The following is a 21316-nucleotide window of genomic DNA, read 5'->3' on the forward strand; positions in this document are numbered from 1 at the left end:
TTAATTAACCAATGAATTTTATTGGCATTATTTATAGGAGTGTAGGTGAGGGGTTAATAGCAGTAGCAGAAATGACTTGAAGACAGCCACATCACTTAAAGTTCACCTCAGCATGGGTGACAGCTCACAAAAGATGGGGTCCTGGAGGGAATAGCACAGTCTGTATGCAGCTCACCAGGTTGGAGAGTGTCCCTTCCTGGTAGTTCAGTAGGTCTGAGTCTCTTCCAGGCACCTCAGCTGTTCTCCTTCTTCCAGGCCCTTAATTGATCTCAGCCTTTTCTAGACATCTCAGTCTGTCTGAGAGTGTCTTTCACAGTCATTACTGCTTATGCATACTGAGGGAATGAGGCTAGTGAATCTGGTTAGTTTCAGGGACTTCCTGAAGCCTTTGAGTTGTTTACTTTCTGAGCTTAAGGAGTGTAAGGAGCATTCCTGGAGGATGGATATTTTACTGTCTTTCCCTACTTGATGGGAGATTTCATATCAGAGAAAATTGCCACACGACACTCTGCATGACTTATCCCCACATTAAGGGAAGTTCTTGTGATCTGTTTCCATCTGAATTAACAGCCCCTAGAAATGGGATCATACCTATCTTGTGGCTAAATTGGAATTATAAGGGAAAGGTTGAGAACACTGAGGAATGTAAACAAGGGAGTTCGCAGGGCACAATTTGGCCAAGCTGACAAGATAAGAGGGCGAACAAAGAGCTGGGGAGAAAGAACAACTTAGGTCCTTGTTCCTCCTCACACAGACAGCCTTGCTCCTTCTGGTAGTAAACTTCTATACTCTGCTGCATCTCATGCATCTACTTGTAACAGACTGAATTATGAGTAAGAAACCTCTGCCAATTCAAGGAAGAAGACCACTCCAGACAACCTAAGGCAAAGGGATGAGAAACGGTAGCTCAAGGCATGTATGTCGTCTGGGACCTAGAAGAAGCCCTGTGCTGCTGCCCTCAGCATGGTCCACTCTGTACTCTGAAGGTGGGCCTACTTTCTTCTTTTCACTTTACACCTGCTGAAATAAACCTTGACTGCTCGTACCCTGGTGTGAAATCTTCTCCTTTAGGAGCACAAGAACGGAGACTACCATGGTTGAGATAAGAAAGAATGAGAGAAAAGGCAACTTTACTTATCCATACAAATTTGGAGATGTGGACTCAGAGTCATATGGAAACGAGAGGGGTCTTCCATAGGACTCCTAGGAAATCCTTTCCAGTTCTCAAGCAGGTCTTCCTTGTTCCTCCATTTCTGGTGCTTCCTCTCCTCCCTAAACAACCGCAGGTCCATCTCAGCATCAGTGATAATTGATCTCTCTTCCCCTCATACATGATGTATTTGCCATGGGCTGCTTAATCTCCCGGACAACAGTGCTTGCTCTCATTTGATCTCAAACAATGACTGGTTTCCTGTTGAGAAGCATTTGAGATTGTCTTCATTGTCATCAATGCCATCATTGTCTGGTTCCGAATTCTTTCAGGCAGCTTTCCCTCCGGCACATAGAGCCATTGTCGACAGCATTCTCACAGCTCCTTCTTCTCTATCCCTCTTTAAAGGAATGGTAAACAGGAAACAATGTAAGGAAAGTCAGAATGCTGATACTGTAATGAATTGTCTGTCTCCCAAACTGAAGAGGTAAATATTCAAGCTTGAAGGAGGAAAAGCTAAAAATACAGACATATAATGCACTTTATTCAAAAGAATAACAAAGGAGTGGGTAGGTGGCTGAGCTTTAGTGCAACGCCTGGTCTGTCTTACACCTCAGTTCTCTGTGAGCTTTAGACTATCATCTCAGTACAGGCAGGCATTTAGGGTGCAATACAAAAGCAATAAAACTTAAGCATGCTCCAGTTTTGAACAGGAATAATTCTATACCTGGCCTTATCAAATCTCAAGCTCTAATTTGAAAGCTGGTATGAACATTCTCTGCATGTGTGTGTCTCTGTCTCTCTATCTCCCTCTCTGTGAGTGTGTGTGTGTGTGTGTGTGTGTGTGTGTGTGTGTGTGTGTGTGTGTTCATGTATGTGAAGGGCACGTGCACCCTTGGAGGCATGTGGAGGCGAGTAGAGGAATCCGGTGTCTTGCTCTATCATCCTCCGTCTATGTTTTTGAAACAGTTTCTCTTATTGAACCTGCAGCTGGATTGGTAGCCAGCAAGTCCCAGCCATCCTGTCGCCATGCTTGACTTTTTTATGTGAGTGCTGGGAATGTGAATGCAGATCCTCTTGCTAATGCAGCAAGTCTTCTGAGCTGCTATTCCTGCTGAGCTATCTTCCAGCCCTAGCAGAGAAATTAATGTAGGTATATTTGTCTTTTCTTTCTTGTATCCCATCTTATTTGGAAGGAGATACATGACTCTTCTCCCAGGAGATGGTCTTTAACCAAGACTGAGATGTTCATAGGAGGCTAGCTTCCTGCTCAGGATGATTGGTTCGTGAGTGAGTTTATAAGCCAAACCAAAATAATGAAAATCCTTTCCCAGGGCAGTTTCTTTGAGCATTAGTGGCATACCTCTTTTGTATCAAGGAATCCCAGCTGGCCATGTTCCCTGGTCAAAGCAAAAGCCTTTGGCTGAAATACAAATCTCTGACTTTCTAAGTTTGTTTTGTACTCTGCTTTTATAAGACAAACTCTCCCTATGCAGCCCAGCTGAAAATCCCCGTCTCAGCTTCTCAAGTGCTGAGATTGGATCAGATGCTGGGCTTGACAATTCATAATGTCTGGGAAATGAAGGCACTGTGAAGAAGAGTAGAGATGGCCATTTATCATGGGAATACTGCAGAGACAAGAAGGCAAAAGAGAGGGAGTGGGGCAGAGAGTCACAGAGGTGGGCTAAAAGGATCAAACAAACTGCCTACTTTCATTCCCTGAAATTATTAATATTAGTAATACCCAGAGACACTTTATATCTATCCTTTTTGGTTATGTATACTGTAAAATAATTTCTGTTGCTCAAAAAAATAATTTAAGTTTCTAGCACATTAGTTTGCACCCAATGGTTCTTAATACATCTCAAGTAAACCACATCATAAAATACTTACATTGCTGCCACTATCTATCTGTATGGTTAAAGAATTATCCTAATTTCCTTTTTGTTTCATGGGATCAAATATTTTTATAAAGAGCAACTGAAAATAGAAAGAGTATTTGGCTTAAAATTCCACATTATCGCTGGGCAGTGGTGGTGCATGTCTTTAATCCCAGCACTTGGGAGGCAGAGCCAGGCAGATCTCTGTGAGTTCAAGGCCAGCCTGGCCTACAGAGCAAGATCCAGGACAGGCATCAAAACTACACAAAGAAACCCTGTCTTGAGAAACAAAAAAAACAAAAAACAAAAAACAAAAACAAAAACAAAAACAAAAAAATGACACATTATCGACCATCATTTCAAGGCAGGAATCAAGCTAGTTATGTCACATTCATAGTCAAGGGCAGAGAGAAAGAATAAACAACCATTGCTTGTATCCTTACTTGTGTTCAACTATCTTTCTCCTGTGTTATACTGTTCAGGAATCCAGCCTAGGGAATAGTGATACTCATAGTAGACTGGATCTTGTTACACCAATTAACAATCAAGAAAATCCCCCAAAACATGCCCATAAGTTAAACTGATATAACTAATTCTTAAACTGAGATTGTGAGATTGTTTTCCCAGGTGACTGTAGTTCTTTTGCTTTTGTTCGTTTGTTTGTTTGTTTTGTCTACTTGACAGAATTAAATACCACAGGGACTTAAAACTAATATGACATGCAAATATGAACTGTATTATTTTTAAAGGTCAATGATCAATTGATTATGGGCATTGATAGTCTATCTCAGCATACTGGTGAACAAAATACCCACTTGTTTTAACATATGGCACCCAAGCTGTGGTATATATTCTGCTAGCAATTAGAATGATTGCATTTCTACTTCTCCTATTAAAATAAGGGATTCTGAGAGAAGAAAAGAATTCCCATACAGTATTGCACAGCGAGTGACTATAGGTAACGTCAAGTATATTTCACAAAAGCTAGAAGAACATCCACTGAAGCTTTTCACCAAAAGAAATTAAGAATGTCTGAGGAAATGCCTATTTACCTAAATTTGAACATAATTCAGTGTCTAGCATGCACTGAGCATCACACAGAATATTGTAAATATGTACCTTCATACTGTAAATTAAAAATAATTACTGCCTATAGAGATAAAATAAGAAAAGAATTACCTTAAATCAACTCTGGCGTCTTTTTCAGTTCTGAAGTTCTATTACCACCTGATATCCAACGCTTCCAGGCCTGCATAGGTCACATAACAGCAGTTGAGAAATGTCCTGAAACACGGAGAACTAGGAAAAGACTACAAGGGCCAGAGTAACCCATAAGGTGGCACCAACTGACAGTCCTAGATGCTCCAAGTTCACTTACAGTGAAGATCAGGTAGGGCACCTATCCTGCTTTGCTTTCTGTTGCTGTGGCAAAGTCCTGACCAAAACCAATTTAGGAAGAAAAGAGTTGATTTGGCTTACACTTCTATATCACACTCCACCATTGAGGGATGCCAAAGCAGAAAGGTTATAGGTGAATAGTGCTTACTGGATCTTTTATCAAGTTTACATTTAAGTACCTCCCTATGTACTCCAGAACCACCTAACTAGGTGACTCCTTTCAGTGGCCTGAGCCTCTCTCCATCAATTATCAGTCAAGAAAATGCCCCAGAGACATGCCATGGGCCAACCTGATGGAGGCAGTTTCTCAACTGAATGTCTCTTTCTCCAGGTGATTCAAGTTTGTGTCAAGTTGGAAACAAACTAACCAGCAGAGTGCCACAGAAAAGGGAGCCAGGTAGAGCACCAGAGAGGCCAGGTAGAGCTCCAGAGAGAACAGGTAGAGCTCCAGAGAGGCCAGGTAGAGCTCCAGAGAGGTCAAGTACACCTACTCTCTGTTTTCTGAACATTTCAGCTCCAGTTTTCTAGTACTGTTAATTTGAAAGTAACTGTAAGGATGTTTGTGTTTCAGCTTCTAATTTCTATAAATATATGTATATATGGGGTGAGTATGTATAGATGCCAGGGATGCAGAATAATGCCCATTAGAGAGGGAGGAGGCTTTAGTGGAGATGGATAGGGAGGTAATAGTGACTTAGTGGTAAGAAGAAGGGAAGAGGAGGGGAGGGAGAAGGTCAGAAAAACTAAGAGTGCATGGACATGCCATGAGGGAACTTGCTTTGGAAGCTAATATTCTCAAAATCATATGCTTGGCTTGAGTATGTAAGGGAGACCATGAGTGTCTAACTTTCATTAAAATTTTTCTGTGGAGTAGTGTTTCCAGTAATACCCCTAAAGTATGTTTTCTTAAATTTAAAAATTAATATGATACAATCAAAATGTTTGTGATAAATGCACAAAACTATGTGCTTGCACTCTTGGGCTATTCTCTGTTTTGTTTCATTTTATTTAGTTAGTAATTTTGAGACAGGGTCTCACTGTGTACCCCTAGCTGGCCTGGGTACATAATCCACCTACCTCTGCCTCCTGAGTTCTGGAATTAAAAGCAAGCACATCACACCCAATTCTCTTGGACTATTTTTATCTCAAGGAAAAAACATGCAGGTCCATGTAGGATGGTTCTAAGAACATATTGCACTGTACTGCAGCCTTTCATTTTCCCATCATTCTCTCCAGTGAGACACATGGGCCACAATGACACATGGTGGGCTTAGGAACTTCAGGACAGTGAGAGAGAACAGGAATGACTTTGGAATCAGACAAATGTGGGTCCCAGATCTACCACCTACTGTCTTATAAATTTGTGCAAGATCTTAGCAACTCTAAACCTATTTTCTCACAAGTCACATATGAATAATTTATACCCTAAAGGGCTGCTGTGCACATTAATTGGAAGGACTTATGTAAAGCAGCTGGTAAACAGTAGGTGTTCGAAGGGATTAATTTCCTTCCAAAAAGCCAAATCTGATGTAATGCATCAGAAATTTCATTGGATAATTGTTAATTTTATTGAGAAGATTCCATCCTTTTTTTACCTTTTAACAGAGCTAAATCATCATTATCTACATCTTCTCTAAGTAGTTCTTTAGTCTTTAGGGACACTATTTAGCAATGGAATGTTTGGCACTCTCTAGTCAGACATTCAGATCGGTTATTATGGTTAGATAGGGTTTTGTTTTTGTATTTGGTTTCTTTTTTTTTTTTCCTTTTATTAAAAATAGCTTTTTTCCTCACATAATATATTCTAATTATGGTTTCCCCTCCCTCTATTCATCTCAGTCCCTCCTCAACTCCCCTCACATCTGGATCTACCCACACTCTGTCTCTTTTAAAATGAACAGGCTTCTAGCAGAGAATAATATAATAATATAATATAATGCAATATAGTATTATATTATAAGAGAAGATTAAAAAAAAGCTAAACTCAAACAGAATTAAATGAGCCCAAGGAAAGGAAGAAGAAACAGATATAGATGCAGAGAGCTACTAAGCACAATAAAATAAAACATTGAAACTAGAGGCTGTAATATAGACGCAAAGGACCTGTGAGGAAAAAAGAGAATAGGTACACAGATAGATAGATAGATAGATAGATAGATAGATAGATAGATAGATAGATAGATAGAAATGGTAAAATTGAAAAGGGAGTGAGCTCTTACATATTATGATACAAGGAACCTCTAAGGAGGCTTCTGAGTTTGTTTTCTGCTGGCCATCTACTGCTGGATTTGCAGCCTAAACTTCAGAGTAGTTTGTATCCCCAATGAGACTCCCTGGGAGAAAATTAGATTTTCATTTGCAAGTGGTTATCCATTGGAGATAGCTTCTGGGTTAGGGATGGGGGGATGGGGAACCCTACAGAAGAGGAGACAAAAAGAGTATGAGAGCCAGAGGGGATGGAGTACTCCAAAAACAAGGCCTAAATCAGCAAGACTGAGGTGCATATGAAGTCACAGAGCCCAAGGCAGCATGCACAGGGCCTGCATGGTCCTGCACCAGATGAGATCTTAGAGCTAAAAGCACAATTGATGGTTAGTTTTAACTGTCAACTTGACACCACCAAGAATCACCTAAGAAGGAATCTCAAGTGTGAGATGGTCTGGGTCAGATTGGCCTGTGGGGGTGGGGATTGTCTTGATTCAGTTGTGAGATTATCTAGATGAGGTTGGCAGGTGAGCATGTGTGGGGGCGGGGATGTTGTCTTGATTTTCAATTGACCAAACCCACCATGGCAGCATCATTTCCTAGACTGGGCCCTGAATTGTGTCAGAGTGAAGAAACTTCAGTGAGCTTCAGCAGTAAGCAAGATAAAAAGAACCCATGCATATATTCTCTCTTCCGTCTTGACTGTGGATGTGATGTGACTAGATGATTGAGCTCTTTTACTTTTACTTCCCCTCAACAATCCACTGTCTCTTGGAACTATACCACAAATAAATCCTTTCGTCCCCAAAGATGCTTTTGATCAGGGTATTTTATCACAGCAACAGAAAGGAAACCAGGACAGATATTCTTTCGATTTACCTCTTTAATTCTTATTTTCCTAGGAAACAAAAGAGGCAAAGGTGTTGAATAATCCTCCTTTTCTCTGAATTAGTCAGATCCTAATTATTAGAATGCACTAGTCTTTAGTTCTACCTTAGGAAAGAAATTAAGTAATCAGACCCAAAAAGTGATTGCCTTGATTTAACAGAATGGGCTAACTCGTAGAAATTTAAGGGTTGAAACAATCATTCTATAAAAGAAATTATAAAGGCTTTCTTACTCTCTGAAGACTATTTGAATTACATTGAAACAATCTAAGTGTATTGATCAGGGCTCCCTTGAAGCTGATCCCACAAACCAGCTTTTCACCTAGCACTGCCTTTCTCCACCAAAGAGCACACAGAGCCTCATGTCCATAAACACAGGTAGGTGATTTGTTCTGAGTCAGAGACCTTCACATTGTGGTAATGATTATAAAACAGCATTGGGTTTTGGGTTTTTGATTCTATTTTCAGTATAGTTTTTTATATAATGTTATATGATCTTAACAACAAACTGGTGGAATAGATGTTTCATTTTCTCATACACCAAGACTCAGTGGAATTAACTAGTTTTACTTGCTGTAACAAAGATTTGAATTCTGGTTTACATTCTAATTCCTAATCCAGCTAGTAAATGAGGAGACCAGTGAGTGACTGATGGATATCTGAACACACCTTAGCTTCCATCCATTTCAATTCCACTCCATCTGAGCTAGTTTTTTTTTAACTTATTACATTGATTTACTGTTTGCGTGTGGGCACACTCATGCCCTGGTGTGTGTGAAGGTCAGAGGATAGCTTGCGGGAGCTGATTCTCTTCTTCTATCATGTGAGTTCCAGGGTCTGAACTCAAGTTTTCAGGCTTGGTGGCAACTGCTCTACCTCTGAACCATCTGCCCACCTGATAATTAGTTCTTTAGCATCAGGTCTGCCAGGGAAACTTCCCAAGATCATTCTTACTTAGCAGCAAGTAGGCTTAGTAGCAGGAATAGTAACGGAAGTACTATGCAAGCTGTTAAGGAAGAAGTTAATATTCCTGCCCAGCTGTGATGCCTATGAACCACAGCAATGACCAGCAGAGCAAGATATCACTAATATTGCAATAGTGACAATCACATTGATGGTGACCAACAGCTGTCTAAGTGGACTTAAAGCCTACTCATCAGGAAGGAAATCTTGCCTGGTAATAGAAACATAGCCTAAATCCCAGAGCTGGTGAGGCCATGGATCATAGAAGAGATTCTACTATCATTACTTGGCTAAAGCAGCATAATTTCTTAACTACATCCTAAATCAAATCCTTATAACTGAAGATAAGTGTAGTAATCAGTCCTTATCAAGAAGCTTTTCGCTACACTAAATGAGGAGCATTACAAAAAACTACAACCATTTACAATACAGAGATCAATGTGTTGTGTGGAGCCCAGCCCAGATACATACATACATACATACATACATATATATATATATGTATATGTTTATATATATGTTTATATATATATATATAAACCACAGCTTCTGCATCTATAGTTCAGAAAACATTGTGGAAAAGGGAGAGAGCGTAAAGATTATGACAGCAAGAGTACCAGGAAGTCTGCTAGGGGAACTGACTATTTCTTTCAGAAATTGGTCTGAAGAATGACAATGTTAATTGAAATACTAACTTGGAAGGGAAAAAAAGTCTCATTGTATCCCACCCTTAAACAAAGAACTACAGGTAACCAATGACAACTACGAGAGGGAGGATTAGCCTGAGCCTCCTGATTGGTTGTCCAATACAAAGTGGTCAGCCCTGAAACCATAAATACACACACACACACAATCCTCCGCAGGTTATATTCATATAGCAATAATAATGAAATAAAAGGAGGCTACCAATTTGAGAATGAGGGAAGGATATGGGAGTGGCTGGAAGAAGGAACATAAAGGGATGAAGTGATATAAATGTATTTTAATTAAAGTATACTTTAAGAAATGAATAAAAGAGATACATAGTAACAAAACATGGGCACAGTGACACATACCAGTAATCCCACCTCTGGGAGTGGAACGGGGTGAATAAAACAGTTTAAGGTTTGAAAGTGGAAATAGAATCAATAAGAAAACCCAAACTGAAGGAAATCTGGAAATGAAAAAATAAGGACTCAAACAAGATCCTCAGAGTCAAGCCTCACTGGCAGAATACAAGAAATGGAAGACAAACTCTCTGGTGTTGAAGATATGATAGAAGAAATGGATACTTTGGTCAAAGAAAAATTTAAACATCTAGGAAATCAGGCACACTATGAAAAGACCAAATTTAAGAATAATGAGAATAAAAGGAAGGGGAAGAAACCCAGATCAAAGGCACAGGAAATATTTCTCAGTAAAATCATCACAGAAAATTTCCATAATTAAAGAAGGAGATGCCTATTCAGGTACAAGAATCATGAAGAATACCAGACAGGACCAGAAAAGAAAGTGTCCTGCTCCCTGTATGTAATAATCAAAAATCTAAATATACAGCACAAAGAAAGAATATTAAAAGCTTCAAGGGAAAAAGACCAAGTGACATATAAATGCAGAATTAATAAAATAACACCCAATTTCTCAATGGAGACTCTGAAAGTCAGAAGGGCCTATACAGATGTGCTGCACACTAAGAGACCATTGAGGGCAGCCCAGACTACTATACCCAGCAAAACTTTCAATCACCATAGATGGAGAAAACAAGACATTCCATGATAAAAACCAAATTTAAGCAACATCTGTCTACAAATCCAGCCCTATAGTAGGCACTAGGAGGAACTTAGTCATTCCCCTCCTGCACCTCCTACAGAAGCCATCCATTATGGAGAGCAAACTTATCACACTCTTTTTTAAGAGTTCTCTTCTCCAGGACAGTCAGGGATACACAGTGAAACCCTGTTTAAAAAAAAAAAAAAAAAAAAAAAAAAAAGTTCTCTTTGATTCCTTCCTGTTTAGGCTGTTGCTGGGGGTGAGGGTAGAGGTTTCCACAGAAGTCATTCATGTGCCTCTTTCTCAACTGTGCTCTGCAATCATCAATATCATTGTATCATTGCAAAAGTAGCTTCCATGCTTTTTACAGTCAGCGGGGGGGGGGGGGGGGGGGGGCACAAATCATTGGCTTCCATATGTTTTTCTGGAGACAGTACAGACCATGAATATGACCCCCAGTTCCAATAGGACTACAGACCCTAACAAGGCCCTTGAAGATAGCCCACACCACAGAAATAAGCTTGGCCTTAGGTGGCAATACAGGCCACACAGAGGTAGCACAGCCTACAGATGTCAACATGGCTTCAGGTGGCAGTCTAGATCATGGACATCCATTTGGCCTTCAGTGGCAACATAGGCCATGGACATCAATGCATGCTCTGACCCTGGCTGCAGTAGGACCCCAGATCCAGACATAGCCATCGGATGCAGCACAGGCACAGACATCACCATATCCTCAGGTGGCAGCATCTTGAGACAGAGAAGCCTTGACATTACAATTCTTAACATTTATGTCCCAAACAAGTTTCTGAAAGAAACCCTACTTCAGCTGAAATCACAAATTGATCCTCACACACTGATAATGGGAGACTTCAATATTTTACTCTTACCAATACACTGGTCACTGAGACAAAAACTAAACAGAGAAATGCTAGAGCTAGCTGACTGTCTTAGTCAATGTTCTATTGCTGGGAAGAGACTACATGGCCATAGCAACTCTTATAAAGGAAAGCCTGTAATTGGCCCGACTTACAGTTCAGAGGTTCAGTCCATTATCAGCACAGCAGAAAGCATCATGGTATGCAGGCAGACATGGATAGGAAGCTGAAAGTTCTACACACAGATTGGCAGGCAGCAGGAAGAGCAAGATACTGGGCCTGGCTTGAGCATTAGAAATCCCAAAGCCCACCCCCAGTGACACACTTCCTCTAACAAGGTCATTCCTTCTAGTGCCACACATTAGTAAGCAAGCATTCAAATAGATGAGCCTATGGAGGTCATTCTTACTCAAACCACCACACTGACATTATAAGCCAAATGGACCTAACAGGTATTTACAGAATACTTCATTTAAACACAAAAGAATATACCTTTTTCTTAGCACTTCATGGAACTTTCTCCAAAATTGAGCCCATACTCGGACACAAAGAAAGTCTCAACAGATAAAGAAAATTGAAATAACACCCTGCATTCTCTCTGAACTCCACAGATTAAAACTGGATATCAACAACATCAGAAGCAACAGAAAGCTTACAAAGTCATGGAAACTGAACACCTCCCTACTAAATGAAAAATGAGTAAAGATCAAAACTAAGAAAGAAATTAAAAGGTTATTAGAACTGAATAAAAATGAATACACAACATGTACATACCTGTAGGACACAATGAAGGCAGTTCTAAGAGGAAAGTTTCTAGTACAAAGTATATTAATAAGAAGTTGAAAAGATCTCATACTAGTAACTTAACAGAAAACCTAAAGGCTGTAGAACAGAAGGAAGAAATAACTCTTGAAGGGACGCTAGTTCACTCAAGCATTTGGCTCTGGCAGGCCTTGCCCTTCTCACCTATTCCCTCTGCCTCACTAAAAACCATTTGATGACATTCCTGAAGCTAGTCCCCAAAGTTTATTCCCTTATTTGGCCAATCCCTCCTCCTGAAGCTGACGACCATGACCTGCTATCAAAGTATAGAAGTCCAGCAATCAAAAGCCCCCATTGTCTCGCCGAATTAACATGCCCAATGAAAATTAAACACCTCATGTAACAGGAGGTTTCCCCTTGTACCTTTAAAAACTGCTATTTTCCTATGTTCTATGTCTGTCTCCCCTCTATCCAGAGGCAGTCCTTTGTCCTCAGGGACAAATGTCCCCACCCCCTTTCCTTTGTTTCCTTCCCCTTCTATTTCATCCCCTGTCTCCTGTCTTTGTCCCTTATCCCTTCCCTCTGTTCCTCTGAGGCAAATAAATCTCCTCTGTGCTGAGAACTTGGCCTTGGGAGTCCTGAGTCAATACTTTTACTTTTGCTGGTGCCAAAACCTGAGATTCCATGTACAGGACCCCACACCTTCTAAACCAGTTCTCACACATTTGGTCCTCCTATTGCTGGATCTCATCCAGCAGTGGCTAATTGGTACATTCCCTCTTCCTTGCTGTTTTAAACAGTCTGAGATTATCAGGTGACAGCTGTTGAGTGTTCATTGTACCTGTTCTGTCCTGTGGGATTGGGGAGACTGTACCCCAACACAACTTTCATTGGTTACTGTAGACTCCCTTGGACGGACCATTGGCACATTCTGTTCAGTTCAGCTCGTTTGGAAGTTTTTGTTTGTTTGTTTGTTTGTTTTTTCCACTTTTGGTGGCCACACTGCCAGAATCACATGTCCATTCCTACCCCTCTGAAAATCTTGTCTGACACCGGGATTGCCCCTCAGATTATTGTCCCCCTCTTGGTTATGGAGCTTGAATAGTAACTCCTCTCTCCCAGAGGTCTCTATAGGGCTATTCAAGACCAGGGGATGCCCTAGTCCATCAACCTTGGTCCAAGATCCAAGGTCACCATTAGCAAAAGGAACTTGCTCTCATCATCCTAACTGAAAACTCCAACACCACTCAAAATTACTCCTGTCATAAGACTCAAAAATAGTCCTTATGCTCCCTAAAGACCAAACAAAATAACAGCCCTTACAATTCTATGGGCATAGGACCAAAACAGTTTGATGTAGCCTTTCTTTTCCTCTCTTAGACATCTCAAGTCTCCATCTGTCTCTGCCTCTCATCTCTGAGACATCCTATGCCTCCTCCAGTCCCCACCTACTTCTCAGCCCTGCCTGTCCCCACCTGCTTCTCTGCCTACTTATAATCACAGCTCCAAACTTTTTTCCTGCACTCTCTGGTCATCCAAACTCTTGCTGTAGCTCTGCAGAAACACAGTGTACTCTGTAGTGCAACTGCCCTCCCTACACCTAGCTTCATAGTCACAGCAGCAGAATCCCACCAGCCACTCCCATCCCACCCCAACCTTACAGCCCATGCCACTTCTCAGCCAAGGGAAAGCCCTGCCCTCTGCCTCTGTGGCCTGCAACCTCCACAGACCCAACCTGCCACTTTTGCCATAGCCACGTGGCCACTGCTCCCTTCCCCCAGGCACAGGAGCCAAGGATATGTCCCTGGGGCCAAAGCTGTCCCAGCATATACCACCACAGGGTTTTGCTTTGTCTTTACGCTGGCCACTATGCTTGGCCCTGCAAGGTGGTCAGCCTGTCCAACTCCCCTTAGCAACTGCTAACCCAAACAAATCCACCCATTTCCTCCATGTCTACTGTAGTGCCCCTCCACCTGCCCAGCCCATCCACAGCTCCCGGTTACTTACTCCCATGCCAGATGGCCTCCTCTGCCAAGGCTACCCATGCCTCCCTCCTGCCACACTCAGTTTAACCCTTTCCTCTCCCGAAACTCCTCCTACAGCTTACACAAACACAGGATCCCAAAATCTCTTATATCTTTACTCCGTCCTATACTTCCAAAACTTCCCACCAACAAAATTTCATTTTTCCAACCTCTCTCCTCCTTAAACTGTCTCCAATAGTGCAGGCCCCTCCTCACTGCAGTTGATCCAAAAAGGTCCCCAAGCTTGCCGTCTCCCCTCCTGTCCCCAAACCAAATTCCCTCCCCCACCCTCTGTCCACACTTGCTCCCATGTCATCTCTGTCTCCACTAGTACACTGTCCCTCTGTTACTTCCTCCTCCCTTCCTGAAGCCACATCCTCTGCTTTTAACACTTTATGACCCCTCTTACCTGACACCTCCCACCACCAAAGCTCTGGCCACATTTCCAACTTAATAACCCTTTCCTGTCCTGACATTGTCTGCAGCTTAAACTCAGCTGTATAAAACAAACTGTCATGTTTTATAATGACAAAAATTTTACTGCATATATGATTTATAGAAATAAACTTTATTTAGACACACACACATTTATAAATCAGATATACTTAATAGATACTTGCTCCTCAAACACTTCAGAGATCTGCCAAATATGGCATTTAAAAATGTTTAATGGAAAGAGGTTAATAAAAAGACTCCTGGTAACACCCCTAATCTTCTCCAATATAAATGATGAGGCACAAAAGAACCCCCACCTGGAGCTTGCTTTAAATGTGATGGAGCTGACCACTGGGTGTAAAACTGCCCTTCACTTCAACTGCTGCCATGAGTCTGTCCAAACTGTGGGCAAGCAGGACACTGGGGAGTTGATTGTCCCACTCTGTCTAGACAAGGTGGGCTGGTTGTCCCTCCTCACAAGTTCCTACTCCACAGGAAAGTCTGTTGGATCTTCTGGTCCTGGTAACCAAAGAGGTATGTTGCCCTTGGACCTCTGCCCCCAGCAACAACTGAGGAACCTGGGATGACTGCCCAGGTAGCCAGTAAGTCTCTGTCATTTTAATTGATACTAAAATCATCTGAATTGTACTTCCCATACAAATTTATCCTTCTCAGATCTTTGTTGACATTGATGGCTAACTGTAGCTTTAACAACAGCAAAGCTGCATGGTCAGTCCACTTCATATGTACAGTTTACCTTGCTGACAGGCTTCAACTTAGGAAAGATTTGAGTTTCGGGAGGTGAGGAAAAGCAGACAAGTAAGTTATACAGGTCAAGGAAAATGAATGACAGAAGGTGTACAGGTCTAAGACAGGTCTAGAGTTATGACAGGGTGTGTTAAGGTCCAAAGACATGAAAGTTTAAGTAAGTCATGAAGGTTTGAGAAAATGATCTGTGGGTCCAAGAAAGTAGCTTAAGGTATGTGAAAAGTTGTTTCAGATTTCTTTCCTTCTCTCAATGCCAAGCCCTCTCCCTCACCTGTAGTCAGAATATACAACCAGTCTTCCAGACCTCTCTAGACTTCTCCCTTAACTTGATCCTTTCAACACTTTTCTCCTCATTGCCTCCTGTAAAGGATGTCCTCTCCAGAACTGACATAAATTTGTTTTCTATCCCGACAACAGCTCCCAGGATCCCCCTGCATCCCTCCTCAGCCTTTCTCCTGCCTCTCTTTGTACACTCTCTCACTCTCCAAAGTCCCCAAACTCCTCTGATTCTCTGACCACTTCTCTAGTCAATGTCATTGTAGGAACATCACTCTCTCTTCCCTTGCTGCACATAATAAACCCCTCTCCATCACACTCAAAGACCCTCTGCTTACATCTCCAAACCCCAACACTCCCTACTCTTAATCAGCTTCTGCCTAAGCCTCAAACATATCACTTCTATGTCCCACCTCCTCACCCTATAATACCCCCATATTAACAGTCAAAAAAACCTAACAAAACCTCCCAGCTAGTCCAGGATGTTCACTTCATTAACTGTGTCCCTTTTATACCTTTAAATCTCTAACCTTTAGGCAATCCTCTGCATCATCCCTGACAACATATCCTCAATGTTCACTCCCAAGACCTTTTTACCTTCACAAACATGGACCCTGATACTAACAATCCACCACACTGCACAAAACTCAACTACAAATGGATCAAAGTCCTTAACACCAAACCAGATACACTGAACCTCACAGAAGAGAAAATGGGGAATAGCCTTGAACTCATTGACACGGGAAAAGACTTTCTTAATAGAACACCACTAGCATGAGCACTAAGATCGACAATTAATAAACAGGATCTCATGAAATTAAGACGCTTCTTCATGGCAAAGGACAACATCTTTCAGAGAAAGTGATAGGAAAATATTTTTACCCACTTGATATTGGATAAAGGGCTAATATCCAACATATATAAAGAGCTCAAGAAACTAGCTATCAATCAAACAAACAACCAAATTGAAAATGGGGTACTGATATAAACAGAATTCTCCAAAGGGGAAACTCAAGTTTCTGAGAAACACTTAAAGTTTAACAACTTTAACCATCAGGGTGTTGTCTAACTTTTCTAGGGGAGACATAACACACATCTACTCATTCCAGGAAGGGAACCCACAAAGTACCAAACTATGTGTACCACCAAATTCCAGCTTTGTAAACCGTAAGTTTTATTGGGGTTACTTTCAAGAATATGGGTGAGTGGTTACTGTTAGGGTCACACATAACTCAAAGATAGGTGTATCACCAAAGCCCACCCTTGCATGGGTGACAGATCACAAAGCTAGGAACCACAAGCACACTGCACAGCCTGAATGCAGATCAAAAGATTGGGGAGTGTCCTTTCCATGTGCCTTAGTTAGTCTAAACCTTGTCCAGGCAGCTCAGCTGGTTTTTGCTTCTTCCAAGAAGCTGGTCTGTCCTGAGAGCCTTCTTCCTAGCTCAACTCCTCTTAGAGACTTCTTTGCAGCTTGGCTCTGTTGTGTATGAGAAGGACTCTCAGATTTTATTGCTTACTGTGGCAAGGAGGGGCCTAGTGTTTCTGGTCACTTTCCAAGACTTCCTGAAGCTATTTTAGCTGTTTACCTTCATGCTTAAGGATCTTCCTGCAAGATGTAATGTTTTAATCTCTGAGGAAATTGTTAACAGGGAAATGTAAATCAAAGCTACTTTGAGATTTCATCTTACACCAAGAGAATGGCTAAGATCAAGTAAACAAGTGACAGCTCAGACTGGTGAGGATATGGAGCAAGGGGAACACTCATCCATTGCAGGTGGGAATGCAACCTTGTGAAGCCACTATGAAAATCAGTGTGGTGTTTCCTCAAGATGATGGGAATTGATCTACCTCAAGATCCAGTCATCAAATGATGCTTCCAATAATAGGACTGGGTTACAAAGGGGCCCCATGGGAATGGACAAATAACCCTAGCTGTTGCAAAGTCTATGGCCACTCCCCACAAACTGACAGCAAGGAAGCCCCCCACCCCACCCCCGCTGAAGTACCTTGCTCAGAGAAGATCTTCCTGCAGCAGATGGGAACACATGCAGAGACCTGTAGCTGGACATTATGCAGAGAGTGAGAGACCTTGGAACACTCAGCCCTAAAAAGGATGTCTCCATCAAATCCCTCCCCTCAGAACTCAGGGAACCCTGAAAAAGAGGAGTCAGAAAGAATTTAAGAGTCAGCAGGGATGGAGAACATGAAGGAAACAAGGCTATCTAATTCAACATGATCAAAGCTTTTAAGAACTCACAGAGACTGAGACCACATGCCCAAGGCCTGCAAGGGTCTGCAACAGTTGGGGTCCTAGACCTGAAAGGAGAAGAGGATACAAGCCTTCATCCCTCACCCAGAAGCTATCTCCAAATGATAACCACTCTCAAATAAAAATTTAGTTTCCTCCAAAGGAGTCTCAGTGAGGAAACAAATTACTCTTAAGGGCAGGCTACATGCCCTGAAGTAGATGGACAAAAGCAAATGAACTCAATGATGTCTTTAGAGGTTCCCTATCTCATAATGTCATGTGTGGGCTTTTTCTTTTTTACTTATATTATTTTTTTAATTTTACATTATTATTTTTTACTTTTATTTATTTTACTTATATATTTTTCATCTCTTTTTTTATACTAGTGTTCCTTTACGTATGTATTTTGACTTCCAGCTTAGTGTTTTTGTGGGATTCCTGAGTGTGTAAATTAGTGTGTCTGTTTCTTATGCCTTTTGTTGGGCTCTTTTTTGTCTGTTTGTTTTGTCCAATTCCAATGTGTTGGGTTGTTTTTAAATCTTATTATATTTTATTGCATCTTATTTTTCATTTTCCCTTAGAAACCTGTTTCTTTTCCAATGAGAGACAGAAAGTAAAAGGATACAGATGGGAGGGGAGATGGGAAGGAACTGAGAGGAGGAGAGGGAGCGGCAACTGTACCCAGGATATGTCAGAAAAAGATCTATTTTCAAAAACAGGAAAAATAATATTATCAGATTTTTTTACTAATCATCCCACAATTTTGGGGGGAAATCACAGTTGACTGTAACTTAGAAATGACATTATTAAATCCATCATTGCAAAAAACTCAACAGAGAATAAATCAATGTCTTTGGTAGAAGACAGAAATAAATTTTACATCATGAATTTTTTATAATTTTCAAAGCCATTCTGCCTTTCTAGTTGGTTATGAGACTGACATTTCTGTACACGCTGTTATTTTTAGATAAGCGCATCAAAATAATTTTTAATATGTAAGTCTTTTTCCCATCATTTCACTTCAATGGCTTCTAAAGTTTAAGCTTCTGCCTATAACTTCAAGGTCATTGGTATTAACTTCATGGTCCTTAAAACCATGCAGGATTATAGAACCAGTTCTGTTTTTTCTGCGGTCAGCCTTGCTAAAGAACTTCTTTATGACCTGTGCAATACTGCATCAAAAAATGTCCTCCCAGAGATGGGAGGTGGCTTCTTGGATAAAGGGCTTGCTGTGCCATAGGAGGAACTGCGTTTGGATCCCAGAACCCATATAAGAAGCCAGGCTCAGTGGCAAATACCTGTAAACCCAGTGCTAGGAAGGCAGAAACAGAAACAGCAGAATACCTGGGGCTCACTGGCCAGTGATGCTGGCTGAACTGGTGAGCTCCAGGTTCAGTAAGAGACTATGTCTCAGAAAATAAGGTGGAAAGCATGTCCTAGTTAATTTTAGTTTGACGTAGCCTAGAATTGTCTGACAGGAAAGTCTCAACTGAGGAATTGTCTAGATCAGATTGATCTGTGGGCATGTCTGTAGGAGACTGTCTTAATTATCAATTGATGTAGATAGGGCCATCCCTCTCTCTATGTGCAGCACCTATCTCTGGACAGGTGATCCTGAACTGTGTAAGAAACCTGACTAAGCACGACTCTGGGTGAGCCAGCAGGCTAAGTTCCTCCACGATTCCTGCTGTTCTTCCCCGGTCACAAGTAAAGTTGTGTGGAATAGTAGGTAGTCCTGCCTTCAAGTTCCTGCCCTGACTTTCTCCAGTGATGCACTGAGAGTTGGAAGTGTAAGATCAGATGTACCCATTCTCCCTCCCAGTCACTTTCGGTCAGTGTTTTATCAGAGCAACAAAAAGCAAACTAGAACAGAGCCTTCAAGGAACACAAATGGCATTGATTTCTTGCCTCCACACACCTGTACACACACACACACACACACACACACACACACACACACACACACACACGCATGCACGCACGCACACACACATAAACAGGAACATGTATACTTACATGTACACACAGAAGAAACAAAAGAAAAAATAAATTAAATGTCCTCTGAAATGATCTCATAGAAAAACAGAATGTTATTGGATATAACACGTATCCCTGTGCCATTTCAAATCTCAGTCCCATGTATTGTTTCCTTGATCAAAAGCAGAGAAGAAGAAGACTCTTACCCTAGTCATACCATCTGACTCAGTGCTTATAATCTGTTTCTGAAAACAGTAAACAAAGAAACTCTGAGAACATTCTGGATGTCATATGTAATACTGACTGTCAACTCAGCAACTTCTAGAGTCACTGAGAAGCATATCTGGGAAGAATTTTCTATATTATGTTAATTGTGGTAGGAAGTCTTGCCCTAAAATGTGGGAAGCATCATCCATAGGCAGGATCCAGACTGAATAAAAAGGAGAACATGAGCTGAGCACAGCATTCATCTCTCTACTTCCTGACTGTGGATGCTGTGTGACCAGCCGCCTCATGCTCCTGCTGCCCTGGCTTCTGCACCATGGGGGATAGCACCTTCAAACTGTGGACCAAAGTGAACTCCTTCCTCAAGTTGCTTTTTCAGGTATTTTGGCACAGCAACACAAAAAATAACTAATGCAGCCACAATATCTTCATATAGTTGTCTAAACACCACACTCAAAGGACAGGAAGAAGGCTAAATTCATAACTGATTATTAATTCTCATTAATTCTAATCTTAATTACTATTTTGTATAACCTAACCATCTCTCAGTATTTAAGAGGAAGTAGGAGAGAGGAAGGAAAGATGAAAAGGCGATACAAGCTCATTACTGCAAATCTGGGCTAGAGAACTGGTCCTATGCACTTCTTCCTAATCCAGACTTTACATCTCCAGTCCACCGCCGCATGTATTCCATCTGACCCTCCTGACAATGACTGGAATGTTAGAGGACACTGAGCTGCTGAAGATACCTACTGCTTCCACTAGCTTGAGGTGGGCTGCTAAGCAACTGGAATCAATGGACACGCACACATTTAAGAAGTTTGGGGCTGAAGCGATGGCAGAGATAAAGAGCACTTATTCTTACACAGAACCTGAGTTTGGTTTCCAGCACCCACATCAGGTGGCTCACAACCACTTGTACCTACAGTTCCAGGAGACATAACTCATTCTTTTAGTCTTTAGTGCACAAATCCATACTACACACACACACACACACACACACACACACACACACACACACACACACAAATGAAAGGAATCACTACACAAGAAGATAAAAAGTCTGTCAAATGCACCAGAAACTTTACATTCAATATGGTAGGGTAAAAGTACTTAATGAAAAAAGTAAATTTACAGTAGGTGTGCCATTGTGAATTGGTATTTCTTCAAACCTGATAGAGGATCAAAATTACCTGGTGGTGTAACTAAAACACAGGCCACCAATCCTCTCCACAGAAATTCAGTAGACCTTGACTGGTTCTTAGAAGCCTTTAAATTTATCTTTTCACTAGTGTTACAGGTAAATTTTTGTGTCCAGACATAGTTTTGACTCTGACAGGCAGGAGGGCATGCCCTCCAGGGACAGTAGAACAGCTGATTACTCTTATTCTATCACATCTTGTACAAGACAAGGGAAATCTCTTACTTCACCTTATTAAATTATCCTCCTTATTTTATAAATGAACAAGGCATAGAAAACCCAAATCA

This window comes from Peromyscus eremicus, chromosome 15 (assembly GCF_949786415.1).
Source record: "Peromyscus eremicus chromosome 15, PerEre_H2_v1, whole genome shotgun sequence".
Taxonomy (NCBI): Eukaryota; Metazoa; Chordata; class Mammalia; order Rodentia; family Cricetidae; genus Peromyscus; species Peromyscus eremicus.